This window comes from Filicampus tigris, chromosome 14, assembly GCF_054856515.1.
Source record: "Filicampus tigris isolate MCC_2025a chromosome 14, RoL_Ftig_1.0, whole genome shotgun sequence".
Lineage (NCBI taxonomy): Eukaryota > Metazoa > Chordata > Actinopteri > Syngnathiformes > Syngnathidae > Filicampus > Filicampus tigris.
In genome coordinates this window covers 8,984,235-8,999,457 of record NC_141230.1, presented here as the reverse complement: position 1 = coordinate 8,999,457, position 15,223 = coordinate 8,984,235, and the positions used below count along the sequence as shown (strand labels likewise).

General features: G+C 47.5%; 1 protein-coding gene across 4 annotated transcripts in view; it reads right to left on the bottom strand.

The window, feature by feature from the left end:
* The window catches only part of bcor (BCL6 corepressor), a 44,005-nt gene extending 29,397 nt beyond the window's left edge, over positions 1-14,608 (bottom strand). For 3 of the 4 annotated variants that reach the window (XM_086051560.1, XM_086051558.1, XM_086051561.1), the window contains exon 1: positions 13,832-14,607. The gene's annotated coding sequence lies outside the window, so the exon portion shown is untranslated. Of the gene's footprint in view, positions 1-13,831 lie in introns of all 4 variants that reach the window. The other variant, XM_086051562.1, reaches the window with a different exon arrangement.
* Positions 14,609-15,223: the final 615 nt, after the last annotated feature.

Sequence of the window (15,223 nt, the reverse complement as noted above, 5' to 3'; positions counted from 1 at the left end):
GCTGGCACGCCACTTTTATTGCCGTGACCCGAGGCCCATTAATCAGGCTGCTGCGGGCCCCTCATCACGGTTCCTCCCTGTCCCAGTATGCCCCCCCTCCACCCACACCCCCGCGCGCACACGCAGACACACAGACACACAGACGCACACCACCTCCCGACCGAGGCGAGGCGAGCAGGCCTGCCTCGACAACATCCGCATATGACAGAACTAAAACGGCGTGCGTGCAGAGGCGCAGCGAGCGCATGCACGTGCAAGTGCGTCACTCCCGCTTCCTGTCTCAGACACGCACGCACACACAGCACCGCCACAGCAGCTCATCTGGCATTGAAAAAGCAATCTGCGCTCAATGAGACTGAACAAGATAACAAAAAATAAGCCTCTTATAGGAATGTAGACATTTGACGGCATGCTGCCTTGACAGACAAACGCGCAACTTAAGACGACAGCGTGGTGAAACGTGGGGGATGGGAGCATGAACAGGTTTGGACTATTGCGCAAATACACACATACAACTAGAAATAAAAGTACGAGCAAAAATTTGACAAGCGCAACAGTTCGCCCGGAAGGTTGTAAAATTTAGGAAATGATCACGATTTTCGGGGGGTAAAAATGCCTCAGAAGCCATGTCATCACACAAGATGGCCAAGTGTCGCAAGACGAAAGCTCAGGGAACTTCCAACCAAACAATTAACTCCCTAATTGTTTTCTTTCTTCGGGTGCCCATCGATGACAACCATAATTAGGAAATTCAACTCATTGCAACCTGTGTGTTAGGGACAATAGGTCCACGCCAAGGCTGCTCGGAACGGTATGGCCAAGTCAATAATAGGTTAACAATGAGGCAACTACACCCTTCTTCAAATCTCTTGTGCAATTTAGCCACATGGCCGAATGTTTGCTACGAATGTCCGCGCCCTTGGTGCTCAGTACAATATTGATTCATGAACAAAAACAATACCGTCGGAATGTGCATCGCAAGTTTGTTGTGTGTTGCCTTTATGGAGTGCAGTGAGTTTCATCCTCAAGATTAGGGAGAGTACAATGTTGTTTTTTCAATGTGTGATTTTGAATAGAGTTTAACTTCCTGCACTTGTGTGACGGTTGAGAATGTTAAAACGTTGCTTATAAATAACCCGTACAACTAATAACCGCATATGTTGTGTGCTTAGTACACATTTTACTCATATATATTAAGATATTAGCTGGAGAAGATCAGCTCCATAGGCAGGGCCAGCCAGGGAGGAGACCAGCCCACATTGTGTTTAGATTTTGAAGACAGTATAAATGTGAGTGCTGCGTGTTAACCCGCGCCCCTTTTCTGCCCTCGCCCGTCTCAGGTGAGAGCATTTGCGAGAATGGAAAAGCTGCCCGGATCTGATCATTGTATGATTCCTGAACTTCAGAGATGGAAAAGAAAACAGACGAGAAAATTCAATCGACTTGTGTGAGTCTTTATTTACATTGGATACCTTCTTGAAAGATAAAACGAACACGCATTGAGTAAGTAGTTGTTTTGTAAATTGCTAATTGGGCTTATGGACTCGAGACCGACAAAACATTTCAATAAAGCGATTATTGCTTCTCCCATTGTTTCCGATAGGAAAAACGGTTTACACATGTCAGCGCAAAGGTTCCCCTGTACCGTCTCTCCCGCGCCGCCGGTGTGCCTCCTGATTGAGTAAGCAGCCACATACACAACAACAACACGTCTAATGCCATGACACATTGCGTCTAATGAGGAGCGAGCGCGGCAGTGCAGCTTTATTAATTGCCTGGCAAATATAGGTGTGTTGACTTTGACCTGAAAAAGACCACCTGGGTCAGACATGAGCCTTCTCTTGTGCATAGTCTGGTGTTTACATTGAAAGTTTCACACGTGGCAAGTACTGACACTGTTAAAAAAAAAAGTCATTAACTACAATAAATTTGTTGCAGACGTGCGAGTACACCGCCAATTATCTCACACGCGCCCACGTACTCACACACGCACTTCCCAAATGTACTCGTGACCGACGCGTTTCCGCCAATCCCTCATTGCAGCCTCATTGCGTGCACAAATTGCGCACAGTGGGATGAAGCGCCGCTCCATTATCTGTCGTCATTATGGGCTGAGCCGACAGCTCAGGAAAATGGGCGCATCATACTTTGCTAACATTAGAATAATTAGTCGGCATTTATACAACGCTAAATGTCCATCTAACGCTCGCGCCGCTTGACGCTTCGACGATACGTGGAAGATGAATCTTGTCTTAAATACGTTTAAGAGTTAAGGACCCTATTTATTGTTGCAAACACACACACGCACATCGCTGACGTCGGGGGGAACCCTCGTACCTTCAAAATCCCCACTTGTCATGTTACTTCAATCATGAGCATTCCATCGTCAAAGAGAGCAAGTTATTTTCAACGCTTCAAATTGGTCAACAATTTGTAAAAAGAACACCCACACAGGTGGGCTGACCCTATTTTGTGAAAGAATTTTTTTTTTACCAAATTGTGACATAGGAGGCTCCATCCCAATGGTGGCGACATTCATTTATGTACAGTATTGTTACTAGCATAATCAACAATGAATTACTGAGTTCTTCAGTTGTAATGCTCATTAGCACCCCCGGCTGGACTGGAGGGGAGCATGACAATAATAAATCATCTTTGTCACCGTGCTCTCCGTATTTTTCTTATTATGATCACTGGAACAAGTTTAACAAATAGTTTGACTATTTTCTACCTACTTGGCTGGCCAACAGTAAACAGATCTTTTACTTATTAAACATTAAACTTCTACCACAACAAGTAGTGGTTTGGCCTGGTTCCAACTCGCTACATTCATGTTTTTATGTTTCACTTGTATTACAAATTGCATGCACACGATCATTTTCACAAAAGCAGACGCTGCAATGCTCTTAATGGTCCATCAGATTAATATTGATTAGTATTACTAGACCGTCTGTAACGCAAAATAGACAAAAACAGCATTGTTTTGTCATTCTTTTGCACAACTATTGGAGTCTGAAAACAAACATTGGAAAACAAGTCATAAAATGTACATATTTGAAAATGACGGCGCTACCGTTTTATGTAAACACTGAATATTGTGGTCTGTGAAAACTAGTGCAATGGGCATGAAACCACAAATGTCAGAATTGCATAAACGGAGGACCCTATGTTTACCAAAGTTGACCTTCTAATATAAAAATGGACAAAGGCTACTCAAAGGGCAGATTTGATTGGGAAAAACAAGCAGTTACACATTCACGATGCTTGGTTCACAAAATGACATCGCCAACTAGTGATCTGGCATGCATATTACACCATTTGCAAAATCCAATTTTAGCCAGACTAAACCAATAATTTCATTTTCCCCAACACCATGTTGACACTGCACGTGGAATGATTCGGGATGAGGAGGAAGTTGGTGGCGGTGGTGGGGGGGGGGGGGAGTGGGGGGGGGGCTAGAGCAGTGTGTCGACGCACGTCCCTGGCAACAAACAACTCCCGACGGCCGTCCAATCCATCACACAGGCCGGCCGGCAGCAGGCAGGCAGGCAGACAGGCAGGCTGGAAGAGGAGGGGGGTAGCGGTAGGGGGAGGGGGGAGGGGGGAGCAGCGGTCGTGCTACGTTTATAAAGCAGACCGCAGCAGCGGAGCCCCGACGCGCGCCATTAAACAGAAAAACCACCGGGTGTTTTTTAGACGAGTCGCTCTGGAGTTCAGTATTGACCGTTTTTTGAAAAGAACAGGTCATATATTTAAAAAAAAAAAAAAAAAAAAAGGTGGTGGGGGGGGGTAAGTGGCTGGTGGAGAGCACAGCGGACGAACGCTTGCGCCTGCTTCGTCCTGCTGATTTCCTGCCTGTGACAGCAGCGACTTGAACTCGCCGTGACCTCCATCACCGGAACAAACAACGGCGCCGCTCATCATTTCCTCCTGGGCGGAGGCCTCCTAATTCCCCGCGTTGTGGTCGCCGGGGCACAGGAGGTCGAGGGCAGCAGCCGGAGTGTGTGCGGCACACAACAACTTGGCCAGAGTGCTTTTTATGGTCACTCGGGGGAAATTATGCACAAAAAGTCAACCACAGATTTGATGTATCTGCTAGTCTGCAGGTGCGTGGAAGGAAAAATGTGGGTCTGGTGTGCTGAGATGGTGACGGCGCCCTCCCGCTTTTTTCTTTTTTTTTTTCTTTTTTGTCCCTGGAGCCCTGCCAAGCGTGCTGGAGCGCAGAGCCGCGATCAGCTCTGGGGGAGGAAGGGGGGGGGGGGCGCAGTGTGACGCAGGATAATCTCCACAGCGACGGGGGTGGGAGGCGAGGGGAGGGGGGTGTGCGGGGTGGGGGGGGATAAACAGGGATTAAACGGTGTGCACGCACACACAAATCAGAGGCCTCGTCTCGCCGCCGTGTGTGTGTATGTGTGTGCGAGACAGGATTTTCTGCACACACACACACGCGCACACACATTACGCTAAAACGCTCAAATGAGCGCACGGAGGAGAAAGGCACACTTAGCGTGCACGCTCCTGTCGACAACATTAACACCTTGGCGCCATAAAAGGACGCGTGGCCGCCTTTAATTGTTATTGATCATCAGGCTGACGTGTGCCAAATGGTCCGATTGATCACCCCCTCCGCCTCCCCCTCCTCCCCATGTCTATCCTGCTGCAAGGGCTGCGCAAAAAAGGTGCACATCCACCTTGCTATTTATGTACAGCGTTCCCCCGCTATGTCGCGGTTCATCATTCACGCCCCAACTAGAGTGAAGATTTTGAAATGATCGGTCCTTTTTATGGGTTGCTACAGTATACAGGCCAATCCAAATTTTGAATTGCGCGCCTGCAAGATAGTACCACATTGTACCGCAACATTCCAGGCAGCACTGAGTTCTCCTGGAAGAGAAGCAGCATAATGAGGAGCAAGAAGCAGAAGCAGAGAAGGAATCAAAAATTTGCTCCAGTAATAGCAATTGTTCCCACAGAGCCGCGAGAATACGGCATTTGCCTTTGAGTATTTTCATATGCTCTGTTTCATGAGTGCTGTTCACATTTTATAATTACCATAAATATCACATATGCTTAATTTCCTTTACCTGGAGTGTCAAGCTCATTTGTGTCGCAGGCCACTTTGCAGTTAGGAATTCTTCACTCAGAAGGCCGTTATGACGGTGAAACTAAATGAATGTTTGTCCCATCGTAATATTACATGGGCACAACAAATTAACGGAATACTAGTTCAGAAATCAAGGATTATAATCGGGGTGTTTTTTTCCAATTATTGCTCAAGTTACTGTGAAAAGAGCAACAAAAAATCTTGCAAACTCTCAAAGTTATTATTTATTACAAATGACAATTTGAAATTTTGGTACCGATTTTAGCAAGAGGCAAGGAGTGTGACACATAAAATGATGTGGCGGGCCGGATCTGGCCCCCGGGCCTTCCGTTTGACACCTGTACTTTAGACCATCTTTCGCGTTTAGCATTATATGTTTGCATAAAGCTAGAACACTTTGCTTTAGTAAAATCATATGGTCTGGTTGAACATTTTGGTGATTATATCCACAAAATGTTATTCTTTTGTTTGAAATTTTTCCACATGAAACTTCCAACTAGGAGGGACAGCTTCAAGCAAGCATGCTTATCTTGTCGAGAACAGGCACCTCCGGTCATTTTCATGGTAGTCATTAGGCATGAGGCTTTTGGATATATGCTTTTTATATTAACATCTGATTGGTAAAAATAGCTAGCAAATGAGCTTCATATTTAACTCATTCACTGCCATTGGCAACTTTACTTGTCTTTTCAGAGTCCAGGCATTCAACCTCAGGAATTTATTTATATTTTTTTCACACTTTTTCAAATTTTGGGGTACAAGAGGGTCTGAAAATGTCTGGCAGTGAATGAGTTAATGAATTTTATTATTAAGCGCACATCGACATGTTCCTATATGCCAGCCATTTCAATTTCCAATTTTCTGGTTCTATGGTTATCATCGTCACACTTGGACATCACTGGTGGCCTTCTGTGGTGACACCACGTAAGACAAATAAATGTCAAAGCAAAAGTTTTTACATGCTCGCTGAGCTGAAGGTTGCGATAATTGCTGGCCTCACCCGTGACGCTAGTTTGAACTGTATGTTGGATTTGACTTTTGAGGACTATTTTTCCAGAAATTGTACCACTTTTGGGCCACTTGACTTTGGAGCTTACGCTGTGCAATGGGGAAGGAGAAGAAAAAAAAAAACGAAAAAAAAACACGAGGCTGGAAGCGAGACAGATCCGCGCAGAGCCGAAAGGGAGCCGGCGGCGCCTCCTCAGCTGTCACATTATTAGCGAGCACGCTGTAAACAAGGGGCCCCCGCGTCCTCCAGGCCCGCTGCACAGACGCATTCAAGTCGCAGCACGGTTCAGTACCGCCGCCCCCCTCCCTCGCCTCTTCTCTGCCGTCAACAACGGCGACATTGTGATTCTGCCGCCCCCTCCCTTCACTCCCCTTCCCTCCCATGCTGACACTGGGGCCTGAGCGGCGGCCGCTGAACTGGCTCTATTCATCGCGGGCCAAATGGGAACTAAATGGCTCTTTATGTCACCAAAGGGTCCGATTGTAATGGGGATGCGCTAGGCAAGAGTCGGGCAGCATTTTACCGGAGCTTTCTTGACTTTGCTTTGAATACGCTGCCGCTGCTTTCATGCTGGATGGTCTTAATTAAAGCGCCAGTCCTAAAAGGACCATCTCACCACCACCCCACCACCCTCATCTCGAGATCACTCCGCCCCCTTTAGGATGAATGGCTTTGTTTAAATAGGAGCCTTAATTATTGGTAGCCTATAAAGGTAAATTGAGCTCTATGAATGTCAGTGAAGCGTTCACACCCATGACGTCACCCAGCTAAGGCGACGGGGGGTGGAACTGGTGTGACACGTCAGGCACATTTCAGAGACATAACGCATAGTTCAGTAGCATCTATATGGCGTAGGAGCAGTGTTCATCGAACAATGGGAAATCTGAGCCCGTTTAATTATTTAATTAGGTAGCCGTGACTTATTCTTATACATGAATGGTAACTCCTGTTTAGTGTACATTCTGGCACAAAAATTTATTTGTAATTAAAACCTAATTTTCAGGCAAAATTAAGTGAAATTGGCTAATTTCCCACCGCACCCCTGATGATCTTTCACAGCACCACGGTTGCCAACATTTTGAAGCTGCATCTGAACTCGTTTGACTGAAATGGCACTGAATCAAGATTTCTGACACCCTTACAGTTGATTTGATGGCAATTTATTGCTATATGTAAAGGGTAAATGGGACCAGACAAACTTATAGTTTTATGACGGAAATACACTTAAAGGGGTTACAGAGCAAGAACAAAATGGCAAAGGTGTGTAATAAGGCTGAACGATTTTAGGAAAAGATTGAATTGCGCTTTTCTGGCAGATACTGCGATTCCATTCACGATTTTCTACAAATCAGGCTTCAGTGCAATATTCACGTATGTATAGTAACCTTTTCAAAAATAACAGAAAAATGACATCAAAACCTCAAAAGCTATTACTCAATGCATGGACACTAAAGAGGTTTTTGTGAAGGAGGCAGTCGCTTTTCAAGCTTTTTAAAATGGTTCAGTAAAGCAGCTGCTTGCCGTCATGTATAAATCTGCAATTACGTGTAATAGTGTATGTAAAAACTAATTTTTAACCAAATGTTTTCAATTTTGCCCTAACGTGCATGTTTCTTTGTACATAAATGTAAGATTATATGAAAAAAAAATTCATTTCACTTTTGTTAGAGACTTAACTGCTTCAAATGAAGACTGAGGGCTTAGCGATGTGGCCTGAAATTCATATCATGGTGTAAATTGAATTCCTTCACAGTAATGGTGAGTGTAAAAATTATAATGGTAGAATGTCTGAATGGGTAATTTCAATGCGAAACTAAATATTCCTTTTTACAGGAAATTGTTCGACCATCATGTAAACATGTCTGCTTTTGGTCACAAAATCACATTGTCTGAAATCACGATGTTGATCCAAAAACAATAAATCGGTCAGCTGTAGCATGTCGACTTTTGCCCACAATGTTCAGCATTTCATACACAGTACAAATGTTCACTCATGTAGCAGTTTTCCGCTTTTAGCTTGTTTACCATATGCAGTCGTGATGTAGTAGGTAATACTTAAGATGCGCTCGTAGAACAATGAGCGAATAAAAGTGGAATGCAAAAATGCCAACATGCACGCCAGGCCAGTCGTTGGCAAATAATTTCTTTTCAGCTTCTAAAATACCGCAGTCATGTTAACGAACAGCAAAATCTGCAACGTCCTTATCCCTTTTCGGTTAGAAACATTTAAAACGACCCCATAGAGACCTCAGCGTAATGGGTGGAGTAGTAGCAGTCCGACTTGTTTTTGAAGACGACGACAAAAAAAAAAAAAAAAAAAAAAGAAGAATCACCTTTATTTGTCATGTACACACACACACGTACACGAAATTTGACCTCTGCATTCGACCCATCGCAGTAGTGGACACAGCAAACACCGTGCTAGTGGCACAAACTGGAGCAGGGGGCTTGCTTATGCTTAAGCACCCAGCGAGCTGTTTGGGGTATCGATGTCCTGCTCAAGGACATCACTGCCGTGGGGGATGTTGTGGATGGACGGTCTTGAACCGGGGTTGCCACGGTGGCAGGCGACGATCCTATTTTTTGTTGAGCTACTTTGTACATATTTAATGTAGGTAAAACAGTGATGGAACGCACCATGAAATTGTTTTCCAATTGTAGCCATTCTCTCGTTTGGCGGAGAGTTGGAATTTGTACAGAGCAGATCAAAGTTGTTTCAGTATTTTCAAAACAAAAGAAAGTGTCGAACTGAACCGAACCGTGCTGCGTGGTGGAAGGAAGGCTCATACTGTTAAGTCGGTGGGAGCTTTGCACGGCAGCCAAGTCAGGTGGAAATATTCAACGAGGCGATACACATTCCTGCTGTGCGCAGACTGCGGGCTAGTGGCCAACGCTCCGTTGTGCACAGGCAGGATTACGTCAGGAAAATGGATGCCCGAGGCTCCTGCTGCTAAAATTAAAACTAGGCCCAACCAAGACAAACCTGCCGAGAGAACGAGGCTCGGCGGCGTGTCCAATCAATGGTGCGACCATCCGGAGCGAGGACACTTAAGACGAGCGTGCGTAATTACGGTATGTGATCTCGTAAAGCCGTCCTTGTGCTCGAAGAGAAAACGTCTCAGAGTGAACCGCGTGCAAGCGAAGACCACAGGAACACGTGCCATCACGTGAGAGGCCCGTCTGGATCTCGGGGGGCCGCACTGGTCTCGCTCGATCCCTCCGAGGGAGGAGGCGGGAGGAGTGGGAGGGGGGTTTGAGGGCGGGGGGGGGGGGGGCTGGGGGGGCGATGTGGGGGGGGCCGCGGCCGTCACATCTCTGCAGGGAAGCGCTCCGAGCGCTCCAGACCGCGGCGAAACAAAAAGCTTTGTGGAGCGAGGCGAGAAAAGAGCGGGCGAGGGAGGGAGGGAGGGAGGGAGGGAGTGAGGGAGGCTTTTGGGGAGGAGGAGGAGGGGGAGGGCGTCCGCTCTCCCGTTTCATGGCGAGGTCCCGGGAGGCCGGCACGGAGCATAGCTTCAATCAAACCGTGACGTCTCCTCCGGGAGCTGCGCAGCGGCGCCTGGAAAACCGATCTCTCCTCGGCTTTTGTTCACACGCAGGCTGCCTCGGCAGCGGCGAGCCTGTTGTCTTCCATCCAGGCGTGACAACGGAAAAAAAGAGCCCGCGTCTCTGACTAGAGACATGAAACACAACACCGTCCTTTTCGGATTTTATTAATTTCGCCCCCCCTCCGCCTGGCCTCGCCTTCCTTGCGGAGCGCTGCCAAAGCGCCCGCGTGTTTTTATTGATGTGCTCAATCAGGGGGAGCTATTCCGTGCGTGGCCCTTATTGATTCCAGATTAGAAAAGCGGACAAACAGAAGGTTAATTGCTTTAAAATGGGGGTTGAGCACGGTTGTCGCTAAACGGCGGCGCGGCGATTCCGCACATTCACTTGACGTGTCTCTTTTGAAAAACACAAACTATTGCCTGATTTACATAAAAATAAAAACACTCCCAGTGTGTGGCCCCCCTCAGCCGAGTGAAAATATGCTCATTTGAATTAATGTGGAAAGATAAGGCTCAGACGCGTGATTGCATTTTTATAATTAATAGAAGTCAGTTGTGCTAATTGAATTAGTGCATAATGAAGCTACTTTAGCTGCAAGGGGGAGGGCGTGAATCACCTGGAAAGTGCACACTTTCTTTGACAAATAAAGGCATCGTGACGCAATGTTTCTGAGGAAGTGTGAGGTCATTTGACGTGACGTCGCCCCCCCCCCTTCCTCCCCCCCAACACTGCGCCTCAGACCCCCTTGTTCCAACACCTGGGAAACACATCAGCCCCCGCACTGGCCGCGCAGTGGAAAATGACAGTCGCGCTATAAATAAGCAGCGCACAAAATGCCAAGTATTTGGGTTTGCGCGTCTGCGCTCGGTCCAACGACCAAAAAAACACTCCGGGCCGAGCAGGCTGGGCTCGGGAGTTTGCCGGGTTATTGGAGAGAACAGACGGGATGACATTTGACAGCGGATTATTTTGGTAGCTGCAGATGACCTATACTTGTATGTATTTTGGCTAGCAACACCGCAAGGCCAAACCAAGAACGCTGAGCAAGATGGCAGCCTGGCTTTTTGAGTCATCAGCAGCGGCAGGCCAACTGGTACAAAAAGTTTGAGGGATCACGCCGCCGCACACGTAAATAAACACGCAGAATCCAGCGGCTGGATTCTAGAGCAGACAGGTGTGTAATCTCGCATAGCCATCTTTGCGCTACGTGCGCGGTTTATTTGTGGTCGAAGCAGGAAGTGACTGCAATCTTAAACAATGCGGATTAGCGCGGATGCTATTTCACAATATCGATTTACCGCCACCAGAATCCACCGGGGTAGCAGCCCACGTTAACCTTGCCAAACTACACCCGCGGTTAAGGCGCGGTTAACCCTTTATTGCTGGTGGGGGTGGGGGCATTCTTGTTAACTTTAGCAGTTTCTCAAAATGAATCCTGCATGCCTCATTTAGACATGACTTTGCCAGACCAAAGAAAAATAATAAAGGGTAAATTCTGGTTGAGCAACGTTTATGCTGAAGGGTAAATATGAGGCTAACCCACATTAACCACGGGGATAAAGGTTATCATCTCGGGGTTGGCACAGTTTAAGCAACATCAAAGTATTTGGCCAAAGCACACGGGATTCGGCAGGAATATCGTCATGATTATAACGGTACATCAAGCCAGCGTCAAAAAGCTCAGTGAAGGTCCTTTACTTTTTGTCTGATTTCGCAGTCACGATGAACAGCCAAGTGCTTTTGTAAAAAATTATCAACGTCTCTACTTCTGACGCCAGTTTCCATCGTTAGGTATCTTAGCGAGGGGGAAGAAACGCTCAAGTGAAAACAAACTTGACTTACAAGTTTCGATTAGAATTGAATATCCCGTTCAAGAAAAATTAGATACAATTCCAAAAAGTTTACAAATCTCTCAACATCTTTGTTGAATTATTACACAGAAAAGGCTCGCAGTGCGATGACACACCACCGGCTAAATGTCAAGTGAACCTTTGTTCATTTGTTTTATGAAAGTGCACACCTATCATATCATAGATCCAATTGTCCCATCACGACAAATAGAAAAAGTTAAAATGTCTGTTTCCAAACGGTTTACGTCATCTCTTTCTCATATTGTGAACATTTGAGAGAAAGCAAAAAAATGAGCTCACTTCGCAATAGAGCACCGCTAGCCTTAAGTCAAGTTCGTCTCAAACGATTTGATCGGTTCCGTGGTCACAGTCAGTTCGTCCTGCGCCATGTTTTGCTGTACAATAAATTGTGCAGTACCCTGACACGTGTGACTGACTACTTCTCTGCGAGGCTCGCATCTTTTCCTTCTCCCTCTAATTCATCGTGTAGTTGGCGAACGACGTTCAACTGCGCACTGGACTTGCAGACACAAATGGTCCTAATGACTAAACTAATGATCCGAAGTGTTATCGTGGTATACTGATAAACCATTTAGCATTTCATTCCGGAAGTGCCAACATCTTACACATTCCCTTTACTTGCTCAGAAGAAGCACTTTTCTAATAAATCATGACAGCTTACCACTTTCTATCATCGCTTTACCGTTACCAAACCTTTGTTGAATTCTTGCGTTAAAAAGTAGTCTCGCCTAGCTCTTTACGATCTTCCCCCCGATGTCAAGGTTTGCTTTAAGCACATTTAACCTTTTATTCATGTGTCAAAGCCCCCTGACGCCTCCTCCACCTCCCACCCCCTCCGTGCCTCGATCACTTAATCCTCCCCCTCATAAAAAGCAGAGGTCCCAACACGAGGCCCCCGGCGCTCCCAAACCTGCCCTGCTGCAGCAAGACGCATGCATTTACAGCCCTCGCCGGTCCGACGTGGATTGGCTGCTTACGTGAGGGTGGGGGTGAGATGGTGGGGGGCGGCTTGCTGAGGCTTGAGCTCTTACGGCCGCCTCCCTCACTAAGCTCGTTAATGAGCTGGAGCCAGCCAATACGAAGCGCATCGATCGTCCTAAGAGAGCGTCCCCCTAATTAGTGCCCGGGTGGCTCTAGGACAGAAGGCGCGGGGCGCTGCGGGACGACGACATGACGTGGGGGTGGGGGCTTGTGTTGATTGGAGTTCAACTCGGAAGAAGAACTAGTTCACCCTGATCGCGGCAGCGGAGATCGCTGGCGCCCGCCTCGCGTGCAAAGCCAAAATAAAACCTGCGATTAATAATACAACAATGGAAGGGGATGAAAGTGGCTGAGAGCTCAAGCGGAGATTAAGTGACAAAAATAGAGGTGAGGTGTTTATTTTTTTGGGGGGGGGGGTTAATAAAATCCACAGGAGGGTACTTTGGGATGAATGGGGGCACGAATGGGGGGGGGGCAAAGTCACAAAGAACACACCTGCTAGACCTTGATCCATGCATGCATGAGTGTCTGTGTGTGTGTGTTGTGTACACAATGCCACACGCACGGGCACACGCACGTTTCCCTAACAGCTTCGAGGCTGACGAAAGCCGCCGATCAACGTCCACTCCTGTCCAAACAAAACACGCACGAGCGCGCTCCAGTGACGCAGCCACACACACGCACGCGCACACGCACACACACACTGCGGGGATGCCCTCCAACTGAACCTTTTTGGCAGGGCGAGGCTGCTGGCTTCCGTAACCTTGTTTTTGTCAGCGGCACGGGTTCCGTGTGCGCGCACGTACACGCGCAACCCCCCCACCCCTCCTCCTCACCCACACATTCGAGACACTCGGTCACACGACACAGAGTGTGAAAACGCTGAATTTATTCACCGTGGCGGACCGCCTGGCACTCGCGCCTGGGGTCCGCTTGACAGGACAGCCGCGGGGAGCAGAGTGGGGGGAGGCCAAGCTCACGGCCGGACCGGACCCAAGCAACTCGCTAGTGTGTGTGTTATTTATCAAGCACATGCCATTGCCCCGCCGAAAACACACAAAGACCACCCTATGCGCTATTCTTAGAAGTGGCCCGTTCCGCTCAGTGTGTGCGCACCACCAAGCAACCGCCACCATCACCAAGGCAGACTTCTTGTGATTTTCGGAGCCATCACGAGGTCCCTTTAGGGGGACTTTCTTTTTTTTTTTCTCTCTGTCTCTCTCACTCTTTTATTTAAACACACAGACACGCAAACGTAGGATATTCTAAAGAAAAAAAAAGTAAAAACTTATAAAAGTAGAAATATGACGGTCATCTCACCTGGGTAATTCGGCGTCACTTCCAGCCAACTTGTGCCGTTTTTTGTCCTCTTTTCTCCAAGTAAAAAAAAAAAAAAACAACCACTAAAAGTGTCGACCCGGTTATCCACTTGAAATAAAAGAAAACTAGAGGAAAGTCATCCTTTGAGAAAACTGGAGTTTCTAATTCGCTCTCAGAGGTGATTTTGTTCAGTTTAAAATCCCGTCGGGCTTGCTTGAAGTGTCCGCGAAAGCGCCGGGCGGTCCACCGAGTAAATACAGGTGGCGACGTCCGAGGGGAAATTAACTGAGCTCGGCCGAAACTCGCGGCGGCAGCGGCAGCAGCAGCGCCATGTTAGCTTTGAGCGGAGCACGCCGTCCTACTCGGCTCTTGTCTCCGTCACTCCATGGCTGGGGGCCGGCCGCGCGGAGCCCGTTCGTCCCTCCGTCGTGTCGTCTGCAGTAATGGGCCGGCTGGTCTCGATCTAGCCGGGAGGGGGTGGCTCCGGTCCGGAGGTAGTTCCGCCTCGCGTTCGCGCGGGTCCCCTCTTCAGCACGCCACCAAAGAAGAATTAGAAGAAGAAGAAGAAGAAGCCGACAAAAGACGGCGAAGAGGAGGGAAAAAAAAGCGTTGCTGGAGTAAAACACGAGCAGCCCGTTCGGACGGAGCCTCGCACGGAGCCGTACGTACGTACGGGGAGTGCCGCGCGGAGTGGTGCGTGAATGCTGTCGAGACCCAGCGACTCGCTCCACTCCCACTCGCGCAGACTCTACCCAGAAGGCCAGTCGGGAGACCGCAATTAGCATAAGCCTCCAAGCGCACATACACGCGCGCGCACACATGCGCACACATCAGAGAGACGCTGACGCACACACACAGACACACATAAAGAGTCGCACACACGCGAGCTCCGCGGAAACTGGAAAACAGCAATAGGCGAGGCATTTAGCGGCACAACATGAAAGTTAGTGTCATTACGACGAGAAGCCAAATAGAATCGAATGAAAAAGTGGCAGGCGAGCACACATTCAACACGACTGTACTTGACCAAACTGGTTTTATAATTACACTTAAAAAACGTTTTTTCTTTTCTCTTTTATTATGCTTTCATACAATACAGTGCTATTTGTCTTAATTAAAAACTACAATTACAAACTATTTTTAAAATTGTGGTTTTCCGTGGCTGGAACGTATTCATGGCATTTCAGTTCATTTTAATGGGGATATTGATTTGAACTATGAATATTTTGAGTTACGAGCTTGGCTATGAAATGAATTTGTCCCGTAAGTCAACGCACCATTCGAACAATTTTAACATTTATGCAAAGTCCCACACCACAGGATAATCACTCAGGATAATCTATGAGAGTCATCCAACAGTCCGGTCTTTGCTGACTTTTAGGCGTGGGAAAA